Source organism: Pseudonaja textilis, chromosome 8 (genome assembly GCF_049901715.1).
Source record: "Pseudonaja textilis isolate UNSWEBS1 chromosome 8, rPseTex1.2, whole genome shotgun sequence".
NCBI classification, from domain to species: domain Eukaryota; kingdom Metazoa; phylum Chordata; class Lepidosauria; order Squamata; family Elapidae; genus Pseudonaja; species Pseudonaja textilis.
The window spans coordinates 20745220-20767816 of NC_141997.1; positions in this window are offsets into that span (position 1 = coordinate 20745220).

Genomic DNA, 22597 nt, shown 5'->3' on the forward strand with positions numbered 1-22597 from the left:
CAACCAATCAGGATGAAGAAAAAACCATTCTGGCACAGCAGTAGGCTAGCCCTAAATTTAAAACTGAAACAACTGCAAAAGTCTGACTCACAGACGAACACAATACAGAAGCCTGATGATGGCAGATGAGATTCTGCCAAAATGTTGCTACAACTTTAAAAGCACAACTATAATGATGTGGGAAAATACCTGAACAAAGCTGAATACCATACATGTAAGTACCCGCGAAAACTTAAGAAAACATTATATGTGTGTGTGTGTGTGTGTGTGTGTGTGTGTGTGTGTAATTCACATATTTATCATTACAACATTTACCTGAAATTGTGAGATAAGGAGAGTGAGTAGCTGGAACAAAAATCTTTTCACCAAGCACACTTTAGTGACCGGTCCTCCTTTCCCACAAGGATTGGGAACTTGAGTCCTCACTCAGGGATTGCTGTTGCATTTTCCTGATTAGTCACTCATTTATTGTAGAATCATCAATACAATTTTCCTGTTTTCTGAGCTATCTCTCTTGAGATCAAGGAACTAATAATCCCTGCATTTTCTTGAAGTGCTATTTTGCGCTGTACAAGAGATGGGGTTTCAATAGATGGTAGAGAGCTGATTACCCAACACCTATTTCCATTTGGACATTCCAGTGGTACATGTTGCAAATTCACTTAATGAAAATTTAATTCTTGTGAAATGTTTCTGGAAAATGTCTCCACACATGCACAAGCATGCCTGCACACACACACACACACACACATACAAAGCTATCATGATCCATGAAAGAACTTTGTGTTGGGGTTAAAGGCAGCAGGCTAGAAACTGGAAGACCAATAATTGTGCTCCAGCCTCAAGCAGAAACCCACCTGGGTGACCTTGAGCCAGTTATTTTCTCAGCTCTAGGATGAGAATATGGCAAATCAGTTGTGAAATCTTGGCAAGAAAACAGGAGGAACTTGTCTAGGCAACCGCCAGGAGTCAAAACTTAGTTGAAGGCACACACACAGAAAAAAAATGTATGAAAAGCATTATAGAATGTAGAATAAATATACTGTAATGGAGTTTTTAGGAGAAAAGATCATTGAATAGCTGGTATTAAGTTTGAAAAATGGTTTCATAGTCGGAACGGGGGAAAAAACTTACAAAACAGATACATTGCATAGAACTGTAAGCAATAGTGGAACAGAGAAGATTGGATTAATTTCTGTTCAGATTTTATTACAGACACTTAGAGTAAAAGTAAGTTTTAGTTTTGATAAAGCAAAGTAATCAGAGAAGAAGTGATGCAAAGACTCACTGGATGGAAATGGAATGAAAAATAACATCTAGTAGGATAGATTTTAAAATAAATGAACTCCTTAGAGATAGTAAAATGCTACTGACAAAAATATAACTGTGTAGGACAATGAATGAGACAATATACTTTAATGAATATGTTTGTTTAAATCACAATATTATGTACCTGCCTAGCCCATCTACATAAAATCTAAAGTGATGGAGATAACTAAGAAATCTTAATAAAGGTTATAATAAATCATTACAAATGATGACATACAGGATATTTTTCTTAGTTCCTTTTTTTGCACTTTGTTTTTCTTTAAGGAAAAAGTGGTGGCTTAGCCAAGGAATTATTGTAATTTCAAAATGGCCAAATTTTATCGTGAAAATTTTTGGCCTTCTCAAAATTGTGAATAATAATGATGATGATGATGATGATGATGATGATGCATTTTCAAATATTTCCTGGATCTCTTTCCATGAACGTAACATAGGTTTTGAATCAATATCTCTGTCATTTCAACTAGCACCACTGAAAGAATCTGGTAGTATCGTAGAGACAATCTTTATGAAATTCTTTTTCAAGATGATAATAGGGTTTGACAGATTTTGATAGATCAAAAGTGTTGTAAAATTGGAATGATGAAAAGTGCATCCAGCTTTTTACAAAATTATTGATGGCCTGTAAGCCAAGTAGGCATATATACATTGCTAGAAAGAGAAAAATTGCCATTTGCGAATGGGGAAAAAAAGCAAGCCAATCAGGGTCCTGCATAGCTGTTTTATAGGGGGCGTGCATAAGCGCATCAACGTGCCTACCATCCCTGCCCTATTGTTTCTTTTATTTTTTTTTAATTTTTCTTATATGTATCCATGTATTCATAACTATGTTTTTACTTATACCTATTATCTTGTAAGCAATTGACAAAAATAAATAAAAATAAATAAATAAAAACAAGCCTTGGCAATATACAAGAATTGTGGTTCAGAATTTTGATTGTAAGTGGTTGCAATCAGCTGCGATCCCCGCTCTCTAGTGGTGGGATTCAGCCAGTTTGTACCACTTTGGGGAACCGGTTGTTAAATTACCCACCTCCTGCTACCAAAGTGGATCCTGAGCAGTGCACGGCGCTGCAATGGAGAAACAGGCAATAGAGCAGCCGGTGCGAGGGAATCAGAAGGCCGCTTTCCCTTTCTCCTCCCTGCTCCTCCTCCCCTTGTGCCAGCTTCACTCAGGATCTACTTTGATAGTGTGTGTGTGTGTGTGTGTGTGTGTGTGTGTGTGTGGTATGCCCAGGGTCAGGTTGGGCCATGCCTCCCATGACAAACAACCGGACCCTGACGAACTGGTTGTTAAATTATTTGAATCCCACCACTGCCAATCTCCCAGTTGTGGTTGTTAAGCAATTGTAGGAGTCATTAAGTTTGCTTATTCCTAGTGTTGTCATTAACTATTCCTAGTTTGTCATTAAGTAATTAAGCAGACAGTTTTTCAGTTTAGACAGATTGAGAAACTGCCTGCTGGAAGAGGGCAGCCAGCACGGAAGGGAACTTTTGCACTAGGCAGGAGAAAGAATGAGGTAGGCTACAGTGGGTCACATTCACAGGAGAGAGGGAATGTATTCTAGAGATGTAAGAGGACAATACATTTCACATAGTTTGTGTAAGAGAAAGAGGGTGAAGACAGACTGTTCCTAATAGTTCTGAAAGTATGCGACCGTTTCATTTTGGCAAGATTCTGTCTATAGGTGTAGAAAAGTAAAGAATTCTGCTTGGAAAAATTATTACTTGTGTTTCTTAGGTTTTGGAAACTGTCAGAATTTCATTTCTTTGGCCCATAGCAGGTCTTCTCCTATCCTCCATGCGTGGAAAGGAAGAAATGTGCAGTGCCAGAGAAAGGAAGCTCAGATATTCAGGATGAAAACTTCCTTTGTCCAGCCCACACAGGAGTTCCCTCTGCTCCAAGTGCATTCAGGGAGAGATTTTTCAACAGAATTTGGGAAGCTGTATACATTAAGAGGAGGAAAGAAACATAAAGATGTATCTGGAGTGTTGGAAGTAATATTGGAGGTTAGGCTGACCCAAATGGATCAACTCCTTAAGCAGTTGAGATCAGAGAATGCCTCTTTAAAAGGAGACTTGGAGCAACTGAAAAATAACCACCATATTTTGCAGGCTGATTTTCAGCTGCAAAAGAGCCAAATGGTGTAATTAAGAGAGATTGTGGCTCAATTAAAGGATAGTTTAGAAGGGAAGAAGTATGGCAACAAAAGCATGCCATGCAAGAATTAAAAATTGAAGCTTTAAAGGACCTTGTGCAAACCTCCCCTAGGAATAAGCAGTCAGCTTGTGGATCTTTTACTCCACAATTGGGAATAACTCTTCTCTCAAACACCCACATGCATGCGCAGACTTTTTGCCAAGCTTTTAGGAGCTCCATCTCCAGGTCAGCTGGACACAATCTCTATGAAATGCTGTTTGGTATCCCATGTGTGAGAAACACACTCACTAGTCAGAAATTGGATAGAGTCATTAGGTGAAGCAGCAAGCAGTTTATTGTGAAATATGTTCTTGCAAGAGCAGGTGGCTGGCAAAGCTGACACACCCCAGAATAGATTCCAGCAACTTTTATTCCTTTATCCCAAAGCGCAAGTCCCTCATTGCAATCCTATTTGACAAGGACCACAATTTCACAATAGTCGCAAAGCCTTTGCTGCTTTGGTGCATTTGCAAAAAACAGAGGTTTAAAGTAGTGCAAGATCATGTGAGATCAGTAGCATGAGATCTTGCGCTACTGATCTTGTGTGATTTTGCACTAGTAGTTTAAGCCTCTGTTTTCTCTGAACAGAGGCCTACACAAGATCCACTGCAAAAGGCTTTGAAACCAGAGGGAAGGCCTCTTCATTTGCAAAGCGGTTTTCCCCGGATCTCCTGCATGCCTTGGTTTGTGGAGAACATAGGCCTACAGTACTGTAGGTAGTACTGTAGATGTGATCTCGCACTACTAATCTCATGTGATCTCGCACTACAGTTGTTTAGGCCTCTGTTCTCTATGAGTCAAGGCCTGTGAAAAGTGTTAAATCTTGGGTACACATGACAAGAGGCTCCAACTCATTCAACCCTATTTTATTCTGGTGGAGTGCATAATGCTGATCTCTAGCCATTTTGAGTATGCAGCCACCACTACCAAAATGTATGCCCTTTTACCAGCCCAGCGAAATCAATATGTATTCTTGACCACTACCCTTCTGGCTTTTCCTATTCGTGGTCGGGAACGGCAAGGGGAACCGATCTCGATTCTTGGCAGGTTTTACATGTTGCCACCCAAGTCCCTATTTCCCTGTCTGTCCCCAGCCACCACACATAACTTCTCACTAGTGACTTCATTTTAACCAGGCCTGGATGCCCCATATGTAACATTTCTAGTATTTGTTCCCTTAGTTCTTCCGGAATTACTACCCAATTTCCCCACAACACGTACCCTTTCAATATAGATAGTTCTGTTTGTCTAATCTGGAAAGGTTTAGTCTCTTTGCTGTTTCACTTTCCAGCCATCCCCTCCCCACTCAGTTCAAAATTCGTGCTAATAGTTTGTCTTTTGCGCTTATACTCACAATGTCTGCAGCCATTACTGGTGCTTGTTCGAGTGTCTCTATCAGCAGGGTGGAGGTAGCAGGGGTTGGGTCCGCATCTTGGTTGGGTAGGGGACAGCTACTGAGGGTATCGGCATGGTCGATGTTTTTTCCAGCCCAACATATTAGGTCATAGTCATATGTGGTCAGGAATTCAGTCCAATGCATCATTCTGGATGACAAGATGTTTGGGGTGGCTTTGTGTCCCGCAATGATTCCCAGTAGTGGTTTGTGATCAATGACCTGGGTGAATTTCCTGCCATAGACATATTCATGGAATCGCTTGATTCCAATGACTGCTGCTAATGCTTCTTTATCTAGTTGACTGTAATTTTGTTCTGGTTTAGACAGAGTTTTTGAATAGAACGCTATGGGTGCTTCTTTTCCATCTGGCAGTCTATGGCTGATGATGGTGCCAATTCCAAATAGTGATGCATCGCATGTTAGAATTAAGGGTAACGTCTCGCTGTATTGTATAAGTACTCGGTCCGATGTTATTATATTCTTGATGTCTCAGAATGCGGCCCCAGGCCCAGGTTGCCTTTTTGTCAAGTAGCCTGGGTAAGGGTTCCGTGACTGTCACCTTCTGCGGTAGAAATATATTGTAAAAGTTAATCAGTCCTAAGAAGGCTTGTAAGTCTGTTTTGTTTTTGGGCCTGGGGGCTTCTTTAATTGATTTAATTTTACTTTCTATGGGGTGGATCTCTTTCCAGTCTATCAGGAAACCCAGAAATTCTACTTTATCCGATGATAGTTCACATTTTTCCTTTTTCACTTTTAGTCCCACATTTTTGAATCAGGTTAATACTTCCTTTAGGCGGTCACGCAGTTGGTTTTTTTAGCGGAAATAAGGATAGCATCAAAATAGGGCACTACCCCACCTAACCCTTGTAGGAGGTGTTCCATTAGACTCTGGAAAAGCCCTGGGGCAATGCTGACCCTGAATTGTAACCGCTTGCATTTAAAGGCCCCTCTGTTGTCACGATTGTTTGGGCTTCTGCCTTGTTGGCATCAACTGGTAATTGTTGGTAGGCTTGTACGAGATCAAGTTTCGCAAAAACCCTTCCACACCCCAAAGAATATGGTAAGTGTTGTGCCACTGGGACGGGGTACACGCTTTTTTGGAGGGCACGATTCAGAGTGGCCTTAGAGTCAGCACAGTTGTGTACTGACCCATCTGACTTTACTGGGATGACTATAGGCGTTTCCCATTTGGTGTGGTCAGTGGGCTCTGAAATCCCTTGTGAGATGAGCTTATCTAGTTGTTCATCTATCTTCAGTTTCAGTGCTAAGGGAATTTGCCTTGCCTTTAACTTAATGGGTGCTATGGATGGGTCTAAATTAAAGGAAATAGGGGAACCCGGGTACTTGCCTAATTGTCCATCAAACACGTCCCAGAATTCTTCAATTAAGCTGTCTTCCCACTCACTCTCAGTAATGCTCAGTAATGCTATGTGCCTAGTGGTTTGAACCATTCTAGTCCAAGTAGGTTTGGTCAGTCCCGGTCTACAATGGTTAGCGGTAGGTATCTGGAATATTCTTTGAATGCCACTTTAAATTTTCCACTGCCTATCACCGGAAACTTATTGCCTTGATAATCTTTTAATGTCAGTCTTTGTTTTGTTAGCTGATTCTTGGTTATTTCTGGGCTCAGTTTTTAAGTGTCCCAGGAGACCATCAATAGGTATGACCCAGAATCTACTTCCATTTTGCACGGTCTGCCATTTATGGTAACTTGGATGTGGAATTTCTTTGCATGGGCCATGCTAGAATGGCCAATTGTCACAGTTTGGTGTGTCTTGCCTCTGTCGCTGGATGGTTCATCTCTTCTTCTGTTCTGAACTGGCTTCAACGCCCTCCAGGCTGGGTTGTTTTGTTTTGAGAGGATGTGCTTTGTCTTTGCCTTCTGTTGCTGGGTTATGCTGCTCAGCAGGCTCTTGCTATATGCCCCCATCAGTCACAACGTTGACAAATGGAATCGCAGAAATGGCATTCTGATCATGGATGGTTTCCTTCGCACCCTAAGCACCAGAAATCCTTCTTCTTTCGCTCCTTGTTTTTCAGATTCCTTTCCGAACAAAGTTGGTTCACTTCCTCATCATTTTCATTGGTCTCTGATTCGGACTCTATGTCCTCGTGATGGGTGGTGGAGGTTTCTTTCAGCGGTTGCTGGGGCATCTTATTCATTTTCCGCATGGTGGCTGCTGATTTCTGGGATGCTTCCATGGCTGATGCTTCTTCGATGGTCTCTTTGAGAGTTATTTTTGGCTTAGTTAGTAGGTGGCTCTGCAGTGTTAGATCTCGGAGTCCCAGGACTACATGATCTCTCATTGCTTCATCCACATTAAGGAACTCGCAAGTTCCTGCGATGTCCTGAAGGTTTGTGACAAAATCACTGATACTCTCTCCTTCCCTTTGGTCTTGGCGATAGAAGTCATGCCTTTTAACTAAACAGGATGCCAGGGGAGTATAGTGTGCTCTCAGAATTCTCTCTAAGTCTGGCCAGGCCATTGTCTTCACATTGTTTGGCACCGATAGTGCATTTGCCACTTTGAACACTGCAGGTCACAATGTGAGGAAGACCACTCTCTTCCTTTGTTCAGAAATGTTCAGAAGATCACTTCCTTCTAGGAACATGTGGAATTGGTTGACATACGATTCCCAATCTTCTGCTGTGGGGTTGAATAGTGTGGGCGATGTATTGGCTCTGGCCATTATTTCCAAATAGTTGCCATAAACTAATCTGCCATGTGCTCGCTGGTCTTGTCTCAGTATCCCACCTTCATTGCCAGTGTTAAATCTTGGGTACAGACGACAAGAGGCTCCAGCTCATTCAACCCTATTTTATTCTCTACAGGGAAAAATATGTGAACTGCAAATGTGGCAGCTCTTTATATATCTGATCTAGCCACGGCTCTGACCAGTGGAGGCTGTTTAGTTTTTTCCCACTCTTGCGATTCAACCAATAGGAGGTAAGTATGCTAATATCTAACAATAGGCCAAAGCCACCATACTCAAAAGTAGTGAAGGCATGTAAGCAGAGTGGAAAAAGAAAGAAAAAATTGTATCAGGGAAAGAACTAAATCTTTAATGAAAAAAAAAAAGACAAAAGTTGGGCCTGAGCATATGACAACCCTCTCTCCAAGCCTCACCAACAAAGAAGTTGGACCTGTATGGGAAGCTCCTCCCCACCAACTCTGGGGGATAAAAAGAAGTCCTGTTCTTTGCTCAATGTTCTCTATTTTCTTTTCAATAGTGTCTGATTTTGTTTTAAGATCTTGGATTCCTTGCATGATCATCTGTAGAGTCTCTTTTTCTTATTCTTTGTCTTGCTTTAACATTGTCTGCATTGAACGTTGTCCTCCAGATGGTGGGGAGGCGGAAGTAGAGGTTGAAGAGCCAGAAGGTATCAATTTCCTGCTGATTTTAAACAATTGAAGATCTTCAGGTTCCTCTGAACCTTAATCCAATTATGAAATAGCCAATTATAATCCAAGGTGAAAAATAAAAATAGTAAAGAGAAAAAAGCCCAATAGTAATAAAAAGAAAAGGAGAAAAAATTTCTTCGGGTTCTTCTGAACCTTAATCCAATTATGAAGTAGCCAGTTATAATTCAAGATGAAAAATAAAAATGGTAGAAAAAAAGAAGCCCAATAGTAATAAAAAGAAAAGGAGAGAAAATTTCTTCAGGTTCTTCTAAGCCTTAATCCAATCAATGGTTAAGTAAAAAAGAAGGGAAGAAACAAAAGTTGTTTTAAAAAAAATAACAAAAAAAGAAAGAGAGAAAAGGGTTCTTCAGGTTCTTCACCACCTTAATCCAATTGAGAGGTCTCAAAAATGAAAAAATAAAAACATAAAAATGAACCCAGAGTATGGATAAAAAAAGCAAAAAATCCCATGGAAGAAAGAAAAAAAAGGAAAAATTCTGAGACTTTCCCTTTAAAATAAGAAGCAAAAATAGAAATATTACAAAAATAAAGGTTGTTCTTTTTAAAAAAGAGTACAATAAAGTTGGTAAGGAGGGGTAGCACAACTTAAAAGAATAAAAAGGACACACTGCACTTTATTTAATCATCCAAGGCTGTTACTATAACTCTCTTCTCCACAGACTTCAAAACCAAGCTTCAATTGTTGATAGAAATCCAGAAGAACACCTGCAATAACACTATCCCGTGCTCTTCCCTCTATCTTATCACATTGCAATGTCCTTGAAAGAGAGTCTCTGATCTTTCTTTCTCAGCTTTCTCAGTTTTGTCTAAAATATTTTCACGCTTCTAGTTGGCAGTGTTACAAAGTTTCTTTACTCTCACTTTTCCTCCTCCTTTCCCAGGCAAAACATAATAGAAGTTGTAAAAAAACGAATATATATATATATATATATATATATATATATATATATATATATATATATGGATCTTTGGTTGTTCGGGTTTTCTCCCGCGTAAGATTCGAAGTATCTAGGCAATGTTTCGATGAAGTCTCATTCATCATCTTCAGGCTTCTGTCTCCGGCTCTGTTTCATCGAAACGTTGCCTAGATACTTCGAACCTTACGCGGGAGAAAACCCGAACAACCAAAGATCCACATACAAATACCCACGAGAACCTCAGAAAACATATATATATATATATATACACACACACACACATATATATATATGGATCTTTGGTTGTTCGGGTTTTCTCCCGCGTAAGATTCAAAGTATCTAGGCAACGTTTTGATGAAGTCTCATTCATCATCATCAGGCCTCTGTCTTCGGCTCTTGCTTCTTGGAGTGATGTGAGATTGCAGCTGCTTCTTCCTTCCAACTGCCAGTGGGGGTGGGACTTGATTGGGTTGGGGCTTGGCTGTGTTCTGATTGGTTGGGGGGTTGGCCGTGTTCTGATTGGCTGGATTTCCTGCTGCCCGGCTTCGAGTTCATGGTCGCGCTGCATCTCCATAGTGGGTGTCAGCCTGCTTCATGTATGGCTCGGAGGGGTTTGAAGTGGGCAGTGATGCAGCTGCAGTGTAGCTTCTGGTCCATGGTTGTGTCTCATCTTCTGAGTGGGTGTGAGTCTGTTTTCTACATGGAAATGTGGTGGTGGCATCTTGTGTGACTCTCATGGGTGTGGGTCTGGTGTCATTCTTCATGTTAGGTACTCGTCTGTTTATGAGGGTGGGTTTCCAAATGGCTGGAAGGCGGGAGGTGTCATCTTGTTTGTTCATGCTGTGTGGGCGTTTTTCTATTTCTATGGCTTCTCTGATTATTCTGCTGTTGAAGTGTTCGGTTTTGGCGATAGTTCTGGTATTTTTAAAGTCAATTTCATGTCCTGTGGCTTTGAGGTGTTGGACCAGGGAAGAGGTCGTTTCTTCTTTTTTGATTGAGTTCTTATGTTCTTCAATGCGTGCATTTATTCTTCTGTTAGTTTGTCCAATGTATGTGGCAGGGCAGGCAGTGCAGGGGATTTCGTATACTCCTTGGTTTTCTAATTCAATTTTGTCTTTGGGGTTTCTTAGGATGGTGGATATTTTTCTGTTTGTGCAGAATGCTGTTTTAATGTTGTGTTTTTGGAGGATCTTGCTGATTTTGTCTGTAGTGCCTTTTATATATGGGAGGAGGGCTTTGCCGTTTTCTTGTTCTCTGTCTTGGATGAAGCATGAAGCAGGCTGACACCCACTATGGAGATGCAGCGCGACCACGAACTCGAAGCCGGGCAGCAGGAAATCCAGCCAATCAGAACACGGCCAACCCCCCAACCAATCAAAACACAGCCAAGCCCCCTACCAATGAGAAGACACCCCCATCCAATCAGAACACAGCCAAGCCCCAACCCAATCAAGTCCCACCCCCACTGGCAGTTGGAAGGAAGAAGCAGCTGCAATCTCACATCACTCCAAGAAGCAAGAGCCAAAGACAGAGGCCTGATGATGATGAATGAGACTTCATCGAAACGTTGCCTAGATACTTTGACTCTTACGCGGGAGAAAACCCGAACAACCAAAGATCCACATACAAATACCCGCGAGAACCTCAGAAAACACACACACACACACATATATATATATATATATTTATATGAGAAAAAGTGACTAAAGGGAGCCTCTAACCTAAAATGTTGCAAAATCAAAAAAGAGAAGAAAAAAATAAATAAATGTAAATAAAAAGGAAGCCAGTCCAGTTAGCAATTGCTAAATCGCGATAGAAGTCCAGTAATAAGAAAAAATAAAATAAAAAGCCAAGCCTCACTTTGACGTTTCCTTTGAAAACCGCCGCTTATTCAGTTCTGTCAAAATTTTTACAGATTTTTTCTTTTCCTTAGGGTGTCCCTTTAAGTCTTAGAATAATGATAAAAAAACGTTCTCCCCAAACCGACACACTTTCTCTTTCCAGTCTCTTCCGTTCTGGAGCTGTCCCAACTTCAGCAGCTTTAATGGCTGCCTCTCTGCCGCTGGCAAAAAGAGGTTCTCCTGGATCTATCAGGGACTTTGCGGTGTTACTGGGATCAGCAGGATGCACCCTTCACTATCACCGTCTCTTCAGGACGGTTTAGGTCCATTTGGACTGTCCAGAGGCAAAGATATCGGCTGCAATCTCAGACCTCCGAGATTGCATGCCGTATCATCGTGACGTCAGCTCTGCCCTCCTGAAGTCTGCCTAGTTATTTTGATATGTTTTTGGATCCCAGTTTGGCAGCTTCCATTCTTCTGGCTAGTGCCAGGTAGCTGAGTAGTAGACATTGGGTAAGTGTGGATGTGTGTGTTTGTGTGTGTGTGTGTGTGTAAGAACAAAAACATATCAGTAAAAGTTTGCTGTATTTTAAAATTCACTGGATCTCTGTCTATTTTAAAGAACTGCCATAGTGTTCCGTTGATTTGGAATTGAGACTGGTAATTTTCCAGCCCTCTGAGGGCTTTCTTTCTTTCTTTCTTTCTTTCTTTCTTTCTTTCTTTCTTTCTTTCTTTCTTTCTTTCTTTCTTTCTTTCTTTCTTTCTTTCTTTCTTTCTTTCTTCCTTCCTTCCTTCCTTCCTTCCTTCCTTCCTTTCCTTTCCTTCCTTTCTCCATCCCTCCCTCCCTCCTTCCTCCTTTTTCATTAAATTTTCCATGCCATCCCAAGTGATTCCATGCCATCCAATATCATAAATACAGAATAAAACAAAAGGTAGTCCTCAAGTTACGAATATAATTGAGCCTGCCAATTACATTTGTAGAATGAGGATTCTTAGGAGTGAATCTCGTAACTTGACCTGCTTTCACCCACATATTGGCTCATTGAATGTGTGGGTTGTTAAGTGCACATGAGGTATCTCAGGGTGGGGAAGGCCATAGGTGCTTAGTGATGGAACAGGCCATCTACTTCAGACCACTCAAGGCCTCCCTTGATCCACTGAGATGCCTCATTCTTCCTCCCCTACGGTCCCCATAATTGTTTACTCCATCCTCACTTAACTTATGAAGATCTGTCTACTCTTCAGCCTCTCTGTTTCTTTGCTTGCCCCCTCCTTTCTCATCGGCAAAGTTCTTGAGGAAGTCTTTGCTGACAAGAAAGGAGGCCCAGAGGGGTGAGTGTGTCCCTCCAAAGGTCTGCTTATGCTGGCAAAGGCTTTTTAAAAAGGGCTACTAAAGCCTATAATGATACAATCTCCCTGCAGGCTTCAACAAGGAAACAGCAAAAGGAGGGAAGTCCTGAAAGATCAAAGCCTTCCCTCCATTTGCACATATATTGGCCAGGTTTCAATTCACAGAAAACAGAAGCCTAAAGTAGTACGAGATCATGTGAGGTCAGTCACGTTACCGATCTCGCATGATCTTGGTGCTTTAGGCCTCTGTTCTCTGCAAATGTGCTGAAGGCCTGAAGAAACAAAGCAGGCAAAGAAACTGGCACAGATGCAAGAAACTGATAAAGATAGTGTTGTTTTTGCAAAAAGCAAGTACCTTTTGAGAGATTTGTACTTAAAAGTTCAACACAGCATTGGAATACCAAGGAAAAAGTCAAGACTGGAAAATAGGAAATGTTCTAAAAAGCAAGTCAACTTGTAAGAACAAACAAAAACAAAAGTTTTAACTACACAATCTTGCACCTAGTATAGAAATTAACCGCTTGTTTCAGTTCCTTATGCTTATGTGGTTGATTTTTTAAAAAAAGCAGGAACTGTGGATTAAGCAAAATTACACAGATATGAAACAAACACCTTAGGAAGGGCAAAGGTAGTTTAAGGAAAAGGGAGAGCTGGGCAAAGGTGTGGGGGAGAATGACAAACATGGGGAAATTCACGAGGGGAACAAAGTGTGTTGGGAAGATTGTGAACTTGTGGTTCTTGACAAATGGGATGAAACAGAGGTGGCATTCAGCAGGTTCTGACCAGTCCTGGAGAACTGGTAGCGGAAATTTTGAGTAGTTCGGAGAACCAGCGAATACCGCCTCTGACTGGCCTTGCCCCCATCTATTCTCTGCCTCCCGAGTCCCAGCTGATCAGCTGGGTCTTCTTTTGTTGCCCTGCAAAGGAGAACAGAGCTGGAAAGCAAGTGAGTGGGGTGGGGAGAGAATGGGATTTTGCAGTAACCTTCCCGTGGAATGTGGTGGGAATGGATATTTGGCAGTATCCTTCCCCTGCCATGCCCACCAAGCCATGCCATACCCACCAAGCTGTGCCTACACAACCAGTCGTAAATTTTTTTTGAATTCCGCTACTGGGATGCAAGGGAGAGATGTGCGCTTTGGGCTAAAGACATAAAAAGTTGCTGGAATCTATTCTTGGGTGTGCCCACTTTAATAGCTACGCACTCTTGCAAGAACATATTTTACAATAAACTGCTTGCTGCTTCACTCCATGACTTTGTCAATCTCTGAGCAGTGAGTACATTTCTCACGGAGAGGAGATCTTAACAAGGTAAGTGAATCTCCATAGGTGTAGTTCCTATGAAGACCCAGTCAGAGGGGTGGGCAATAGGCAGGGGAAATGTTGCAGGCCTCTGCTGTCATTCATAAGTGTGAATGATGGCTGTGGTGCTGCAACATTCGAGACTGGGTGGTAACTATGAGGCGGGGATGACGACGACGACAGTAGGTTGTAACTTTGAATGGTTGCTAAGTAAAGATTACCTGTATAAGATTAAAACATTAAAATATCGGACCAAAAAACTAAAAACATCAAAATTAATATTAAAATGGATAAAAAAAACAAGATGTAGATCAGGTGGAGATATTGTGCTAATCTACTGCCACTTCTAAAATGGTATTCTCCCATCCGGGTCCCAAGCCAGTTGGCAAAGTTGGATTTTAGGTCTTTGGGAAGGCCAGGTGGGTGACAGCAGATCTTACTTTGGGAAGCATGATATTCCAAAGGGTGGGGGCCATGGCAGAAATGGCTTTCTTCAAGGATCTTGGATAATTGATCTTGGCATGACAGTAATTTGATGAATATATGAATATATTTAATAGTTTTTTCTTCAGCTTTTCAAAAAGTATCCATATATTCCACATATGCTCATGAATAAAGCCATCTGTGGATAATAGACCCTTAAATACTTAATCCTGTACATTAAAAATGTGCCACCCAAAGATAAACCAATTTTGAAAATTAAAATGTATCACCATTATGATATTTTAACTTGCTTGCCAAGACTGCAGAGATGATAAAAGCAAGAAGAAGCTTTCCTGGTTTGACTAAAGACAAGTAAAAAGATGTGGTGGGAAGAAATGAAAAAGGCTTAAGAAAGAGTAGTAAAGTACTAGGGTATTATGTAATGCAACACTGCATTGTGATGGATCTAGAGGTTCATATGTTGTACAAGGTGCTGTAGGTTCAAGTCTACCTCAGCAAAGGAAGCTCTTAAAATCCCCATGAAGAAGATTAGTGAGAGCAAGAACAATTCCCCTTTTCATTGGGTTATTACAGAGCAAACGAACAGCCATGTATGCCACCCTAAGTCATAGAGATCTAATAAAACAAATAAACAAACAGCAAATATGTTGCTGTCTGAGCCTGAAGAAGGCAATTCACTGAATCATAGAACTGGAAATACTGTTATGTCCATGTTCGATTAATGCACGGAAATGCTTCTCCTGCATCCTTAAGAAGCGGCCTTCCTTTATAAGAGTCAGAGTTTGCCAGTCTTTGGGAAAATCAGTCGCAAAGGGACCATATATAGATGATGGAACTGATGCTGTTGAATTTGATAGTTGATCCTAATTTCTTAGTGCAGCCATATTTCATGCTATGATTCCATCTATTTTGATATTTTAATCCATTAAAAGATACAAGAGTCGTATGTAATTGTGCGACCCTTGAGATAAATTATAATAACAAAAATGAAAAGAATTCAGCAATTATAGAAAAAACAATGCCTTCAAGACCTAAGCTATCATGCAGCCATTAACACTCCTGATTACACAGGAAAGTATAAGCACAGAAACAGCACCTTGAATTGCACCTGAATTGCATCTAGCAACCAGGAGAGTTTGCATAGTACTGATGACTCATGGGAGTAATAAGAAACTACTGAGAACTCTGTGATTTAATCCAACAGAGGCCACACAAATACCTCGATATACCCATGAAAGAGGTTCTCCAAGTCCTCACTACCTAGGAAGGTCCTTGTCCCACAGAATAGGGGTGTCAGCAGTGGTGAGATTCAATTTTTTTTACTAACAGTTCTGTGGGCGTGGCTTGGTGGGTGTGGCAGGGGAAGGATACTGTAAAATCTCCAGTCAGAGGTGGCATTTGCCGGTTCTCTGAACTATTCAAATTTTCTGCTACCGGTTCTCCAGAACTGGTCAGAACCTGCTGAATACCACCACTGCGTGTCAGATTGCATTTTTCAGATACAGTAAGGGTGGAGAAGTACTGGCACTCATAACCACAACCAAGTCTTTAATAGCGGTTTTCACCTGTGTTTAGTAGAGTTCATCCCTACTGAACACCAGCAATACTCTAAATATCTCTTTAGCTAGTTAATCTCTCAATTCTTCTGTAAAGCACGGAGCGTGACAAAAAGGAGAGAGATGAATGCAATCTGATCCAAGGCCTCAGCAGCCTTGCTGTTCCAAGCAATAAGCAAGACCTTGGATGGCTCATGCAGCAGACCAACAGGGATAGTCCCCAGCATCCTCTGAAACTGCTCAGCAAGTAGTCGCTGGAGCAGACCAATTATTGGATTTAGTTTCCCTGTGTTGTTGGAGAATCCCTAGGAAATCAGGGTGTGATTCGACCATGACAAGGGGACAGAATAAGCTCTCTCAATTTCAAATTGTATTGCCAGTTCTCTGACAGAATACTAAATTGAAGTCAGGCTCTGGATGCCCTAGTAGGTCAGGGTGTCAAACTGGTGGCTGGTGGGCCGATGCATCATGTGCAGGCCACGCCCACCCCAGCTCCACGAAGGAGTTTCATACCTGTGTGGTAGACACTCATGACTCCATTCCCAGGAAAGGATGCCTGAGGAATTCCACTGCCAATGTGGAATCAAGGAGATCAGGTAATGAGGTTGCAGTGTAAGAGGTAGGTAGATACAATAGCAACAATCCTAATGGATCCCTAGAGCCCAATGTAAGGAACAGGCTTTCATAACCAGGAACTTGTCTAGCAAGGTCCCTGAAAGCTACAAGGGATCCTATGATATTGTATATCGAGGAGAGTCAAACAGCCAAAGCCATTCAGTCTTGCTTGCATTGAACAGGTCTCTTCCTTCCCACCCACAGACAAATGGTCTTTAGGTACTGGCTAGTAAATTTCCAGCCTTTTCCATGGCAGTTGTTATGCAAATGCTACAATCATTAAGTCAATGCTGCAATCATTAAGTGAATGTCCTAATCATTAAACAGACCAATTCAAATGAATGGGTATTATTTTACCTGAAATTGGAAAGAGCATTACAAATAGTATTCATGACCCCATTTATTCAATGGATTCTAGACTTGATAATATTTGTCACTCATGAGAAAATTACCTATACATATAGACTTTGCATGGAGAACTTTAATGAAATATGGAACTAATTTATACAAAATATGATAAAAATGACATAAATATTATACAGTGGACAAAACAAAGGGACCTTTAAGATGGAAGTCTGTTGGATTGAGGGAGGGAATTAGAGAGAATGCTGTCAAAGTCATGCACACAACAGCCATTGGTTAATTTATATAAAGGCACATATCTCCTTAACGGTAGTTTTACACTCTGATGATGTTAGCAGAGGCTAATGAAAGCTGAGTGAACAGTATAAATTTTTTGTTCCAGAGATCAGGATGTCTTTCTTTTTTTCACAGTTTTACCTGGAACTTTTTTTTTTTTTTAGAATATGTATGTATGTACCGTATTTCCCCATGTATAAGCCACCCCTTTTTTCCAAAATTTTCAAGCCCAAAAAGTAGGGGGGTGGCATATACAAAGCAGGTACACTTTTTATACATGAAAAATGCATAAAATAATAAAGTAGGAATAAACTGGTTTTCCAGCAGTATGCTATACTTTTTTGTAAAAATTGTACGTGATGATACGATTACGAGTGCGAGTATGCGATAGAAATGCATACGCTAGGCATCGGCCTGAATGCTTCGTTCCTACTCTCGTTCCGATGCGTAGATTGCTAGCGTCGCCCGCACCGCTTTCGGCGACATGACCAAAGTTGTAGATCTAGACGTCGAATTTTGTTTCTTTGTAAATTTTCTTTCTTCATAACTTGTTTCTCTAATAAAATATTTTTTTCAAAACTTCACAGTCCAAAAATTGGGGGGGTGGCTTATACAAAGGGGGTGCTTATACATGGGGAAATACGGTATATACATATATATTCTTAAGTTTTCGTGGGTACTTACATGTATGGTATTCAGCTTTGTTTGGGTATTTTCCCATGTCATTATAGTTGTGCTTTTAAAGTTGTAGCAACGTTTTGGCAGAATCTCATCTGCCATCATCAGGTTTCTGTATTTTTATGACGAACACTATATACAGAAGCCTGATGATGGCAGATGAGATTCTGCCAATATGTTGCTACATCTTTAAAAGTGCAACTATAATGACGTGGGAGAATACACAAACAAGGCTGAATATATATATGTATGTATGTATATGTATATGTATATGTATATGTATATGTGTATATATATATATGTGTGTGTGTGTGTGTGTGTGTGTGTAATTCACATATTCATCATTACAACATTTACCTAAAATTGTGAGATAAGGAGAGAGAGTGGATGGACCAAAAATCTTTTCACCAAGCACACTTTAGTCTTCCTTTCCCACGGGGATTGGGAACTTGAGTCCTCACTCAGGGATTGCTGTTGCATTTTCCTGATTAGTCACTCATTTATTGTAGAATCATCAATACAATATTCCTGTTTTCTGAGCTATCTCTCTTGAGATCAAGGAACTAATAATCCCTGCATTTTCTTGAAGTGCTATTTTGCGCTGTACAAGAGATGGGGTTTCAATAGATGGTAGTGAGCTGATTACCCAACACCCATTTCCATTTGGACATTCCAGTGGTACATGTTGCAAATTCACTTAATGAAAATTTAATTCTTGAGAAATGTTTCTGGAAAATGTCTCCACACATGCACAAGCATGCCTGCACACACACACACACACACACACATACAAAGCTATCATGATCCATGAAAGAACTTTGTGTTGGGGTTAAAGGCAGCAGGCTAGAAACTGGAAGGCCAATAATTGTGCTCCAGCCTGAAACAGAAACCCACCTGGGTGACCTTGAGCCAGTTATTTTCTCAACTCTAGGATGAGAATATGGCAAATCAGTTGTGAAATCTTGGCAAGAAAACAGGAGGAACTTGTCTAGGCAACCGCCAGGAGTCAAAACTTAGTTGAAGGCGCACACACAGAAAAAAAATGTATGAAAAGCATTATAGAATGTAGAATAAATATACTGTAATGGAGTTTTTAGGAGAAAAGATCGTTGAATAGCTGGTATTAAGTTTGAAAAATGGTTTCATAGTCGGAACGGGGGAAAAAACTTACAAAACAGATACATTGCATAGAACTATAAGCAATAGTGGAACAGAGAAGATTGGATTAATTTCTGTTCAGATTTTATTACAGACACTTAAAGTAAAAGTAAGTTTTAGTTTTGATAAAGCAAAGTAATCAGAGAAGAAGTGATGCAAAGACTCACTGGATGGAAATGGAATGAAAAATAACATCTAGTAGGATAGATTTTAAAATAAATGAACTCCTTAGAGATAGTAAAATGCTACTGACAAAAATATAACTGTGTAGGACAATGAATGAGACAATATACTTTAATGAATATGTTTGTTTAAATCACAATATTATGTACCTGCCTAGCCCATCTACATAAAATCTAAAGTGATGGAGATAACTAAGAAATCTTAATAAAGGTTATAGTAAATCATTACAAATGATGACATACAGGATATTTTTCTTAGTTCCTTTTTTTGCACTTTGTTTTTCTTTAAGGAAAAAGGGGTGGCTTAGCCAAGGAATTACTGTAATTTCAAAATGGTCAAATTTTATCGTGAAACTTTTTGACCTTCCCAAAATTGTGGAAAATAATAATAATAATAATAATAATAATAATAATAATAATAATAATAATAATAATAATAATCCATTTTCAGATATTTCCTGGATCTCTTTCCATGAATGTAACATAGGTTTTGAATCAATATCTCTGTCATTTCAACTAGCACCACTGAAAGAATCTGGTAGTATCGTAGAGACAATCTTTATGAAATTCTTTTCCAAGATGATAATAGGGTTTGACAGATTTTGATAGATCAAAGGTGTTGTAAAATTGGAATGATGAAAAGTGCATCCAGCTTTTTACAAAATTACTTATGGCTTGTAAGCCGAGTAGGCATATATACATTGCTAGAAAGAGAAAAATTGCCATTTGTGAATGGGGAAAAAAAGCAAGCCAATCAGGGTCCTGCATAGCTGTTTTATAGGGGGCGTGCATAAGCGCATCAACGTGCCTACCATCCCTGCCCTATTGTTTCTTTTATTTTTTTTTTAATTTTTCTTATATGTATCCATGTATTCATCACTTATACCTATTATCTTGTAAGCAATTGACAAAAATAAATAAATAAAAAATAAATAAAAACAAGCTTTGGCAATATATAAGAATTATGGTTCAGAATTTTGATTGTAAGTGGTTGCAATCATTGAGTGATACATCTCATGACCATTTTGCTCAACAGCTGCGATCCCCGCTCTCTAGTGGTGGGATTCAGCCAGTTTGTACCACTTTGGGGAACCGGTTGTTAAATTACCCACCTCCTGCTATCAAAGTGGATCCTGAGCAGTGCACTGCGCTGCAATGGAGAAACAGGCAATAGAGCAGCCGGTGCGAGGGAATCAGAAGGCCGCTTTCCCTTTCTCCTCCCTGCTCCTCCTCCCCTTGTGCCAGCTTCACTCAGGATCTACTTTGATAGTGTGTGTGTGTGTGTGTGTGTGTGTGTGTGTGGTATGCCCAGGGTCAGGTTGGGCCATGCCTCCCATGACAAACAACCTGACCCTGACGAACTGGTTGTTAAATTATTTGAATCCCACCACTGCCAATCTCCCAGTTGTGGTTGTTAAGCAATTGTAGGAGTCATTAAGTTTGCTTATTCCTAGTGTTGTCATTAACTATTCCTAGTTTGTCATTAAGTAATTAAGCAGACAGTTTTTCAGTTTAGACAGATTGAGAAACTGCCTGCTGGAAGAGGGCAGCCAGCACGGAAGGGAACTTTTGCACTAGGCAGGAGAAAGAATGAGGTAGGCTACAGTGGGTCACATTCACAGGAGAGAGGGAATGTATTCTAGAGATGTAAGAGGACAATACATTTCACATAGTTTGTGTAAGAGAAAGAGGCTGAAGACCTACTGTTCCTAATAGTTCTGAAAGTATACGACCATTTCATTTTGGCAAGATTCTGTCTATAGGTGTAGAAAAGTAAAGAATTCTGCTTGGAAAAATTATTACTTGTGTTTCTTAGGTTTTGGAAACTGTCAGAATTTCATTTCTTTGGCCCATAGCAGGCCTTCTCCTATCCTCCATGCGTGGAAAGGAAGGAATGTGCAGTGCCAGAGAAAGGAAGCTCAGATATTCAGGATCAAAGCTTCCTTTGTCCAGCCCACACAGGAGTTCCCTCTGCTCCAAGTGCATTCAGGGAGAGATTTTTCAATAGAATTTGGGAAGCTGTATACATTAAGAGGAGGAAAGAAACATAAAGATGTATCTGGAGTGTTGGCAGTAATATTGGAGGTTAGGCTGACCCAAATGGATCAACTCCTTAAGTAGTTGTGATCAGAGAATGTGTTATGTCCTGAGGACTCTAGGAGTTCTCACTCAGGTCCATTCACTTTGCGGGGGCGTTCTCCCCTTTACCCATTGGTTGGTTCTCCCCAGCAGCCAGCTATAAAAGCAGGCTGCGGGGTCCAACCAGTTGCTGATCGCTGCGAGCCAGTTCCCGGCTTGGCAAGCACGGTCAGCCCTTTATTGTTATAATAAAGTATTGTTGCACTCATGCTCTGGTTCAGCCTCTCTTTCCCCAAACTTAACACTGGCGACGAGGATGGGATGGCTACCAGAAGCACCTTGCAACCGCTGAGTCACTAGCCGCCGATCCGCAGCCAGAGAGAGCGATCGGCCGGCGATAAGAGCAACGCTGATCCGCAGCCAGAGAGAGCGGTCAGCAAGCAAAAAGAGCAAACAAAAAGAGCGAACGCTGGTCCGCTGACAGAGAAAGCGGCCAGCAAGCAATAGAAGCGAACACTGATCCGCAGCCAGAGAGAGCGGTCAGAACGAAAAGTTAGAAGCGTCTGTAGCCGCTTGTTAGCCCAGCTACAGGGAAAGTGAAGCGCTGCGAGCCGCAGCCGCTCATTGTTTAGGCGCGAAATTCAAACGGCTGTCATTTGAATTTCAAACCTAAAAGGCACAGCACGGTGCCGTAGTCAAGTCACTAACGCCCACTCAGGCACGAATTCAAACGCCGCCAACAGCTGACGGCCAAACTCGGCTAACCCAGAGAGAGAGAGAGGACTGCGAAAAGCCTCTCCAGAGCTGAAATCACTTGCCTGCCACAGGCACTAGAGCATTTTTCTGCTGCCCCAGAGAGATTTTTTCCACAGGTTGTTCTACCGGCCCTATCACCATGAACTCCAATCCAGTCTTCCCAGCGTTCAAACCGGATGAGGAGAAGTGGGAATCATACAAGAACCGCTTTAACCATTATATAGATGCAATTGGACTTGCTGATGCTGGAGAACATCGGAAAAAAATCGTATTTCCTGATCTACTGTGGGGCCATCGTCTTCGATACTGCCACAGCCCTCGTGGCTCCACGTGAGTTGAAAAACGTTCCTTGGTCAGAGCTACTTGAAATCCTCACTAACCACTATTCCCCCAGGCCCTCACAGATTGCCAGGAGATTCACCTTCCGTATGAGGAAGCAAGCGGACAAGGAAACCATTAATCAGTATATGGCCGCTCTCAGAACAGCAGCATTGCATTGTGGGTTTGGAACCTACCTGGAGGACATGCTCCTCGATCAACTAGTCTGCGGGGTCAAGGACCTACACCTTCAAAGGCGCCTCCTCGCGAAAAAAGACCTCAATCTCGCACAAGCAGTCGAGGAGGCCTTAGCAGCAGAACTGGCAGCACACTCAGCCACCGAAATCCATGGCCCGACTGCCAAGCTGACATCAATTCCAGTCCACTCCGAGGAGGTGGTAGCAGAGGAATC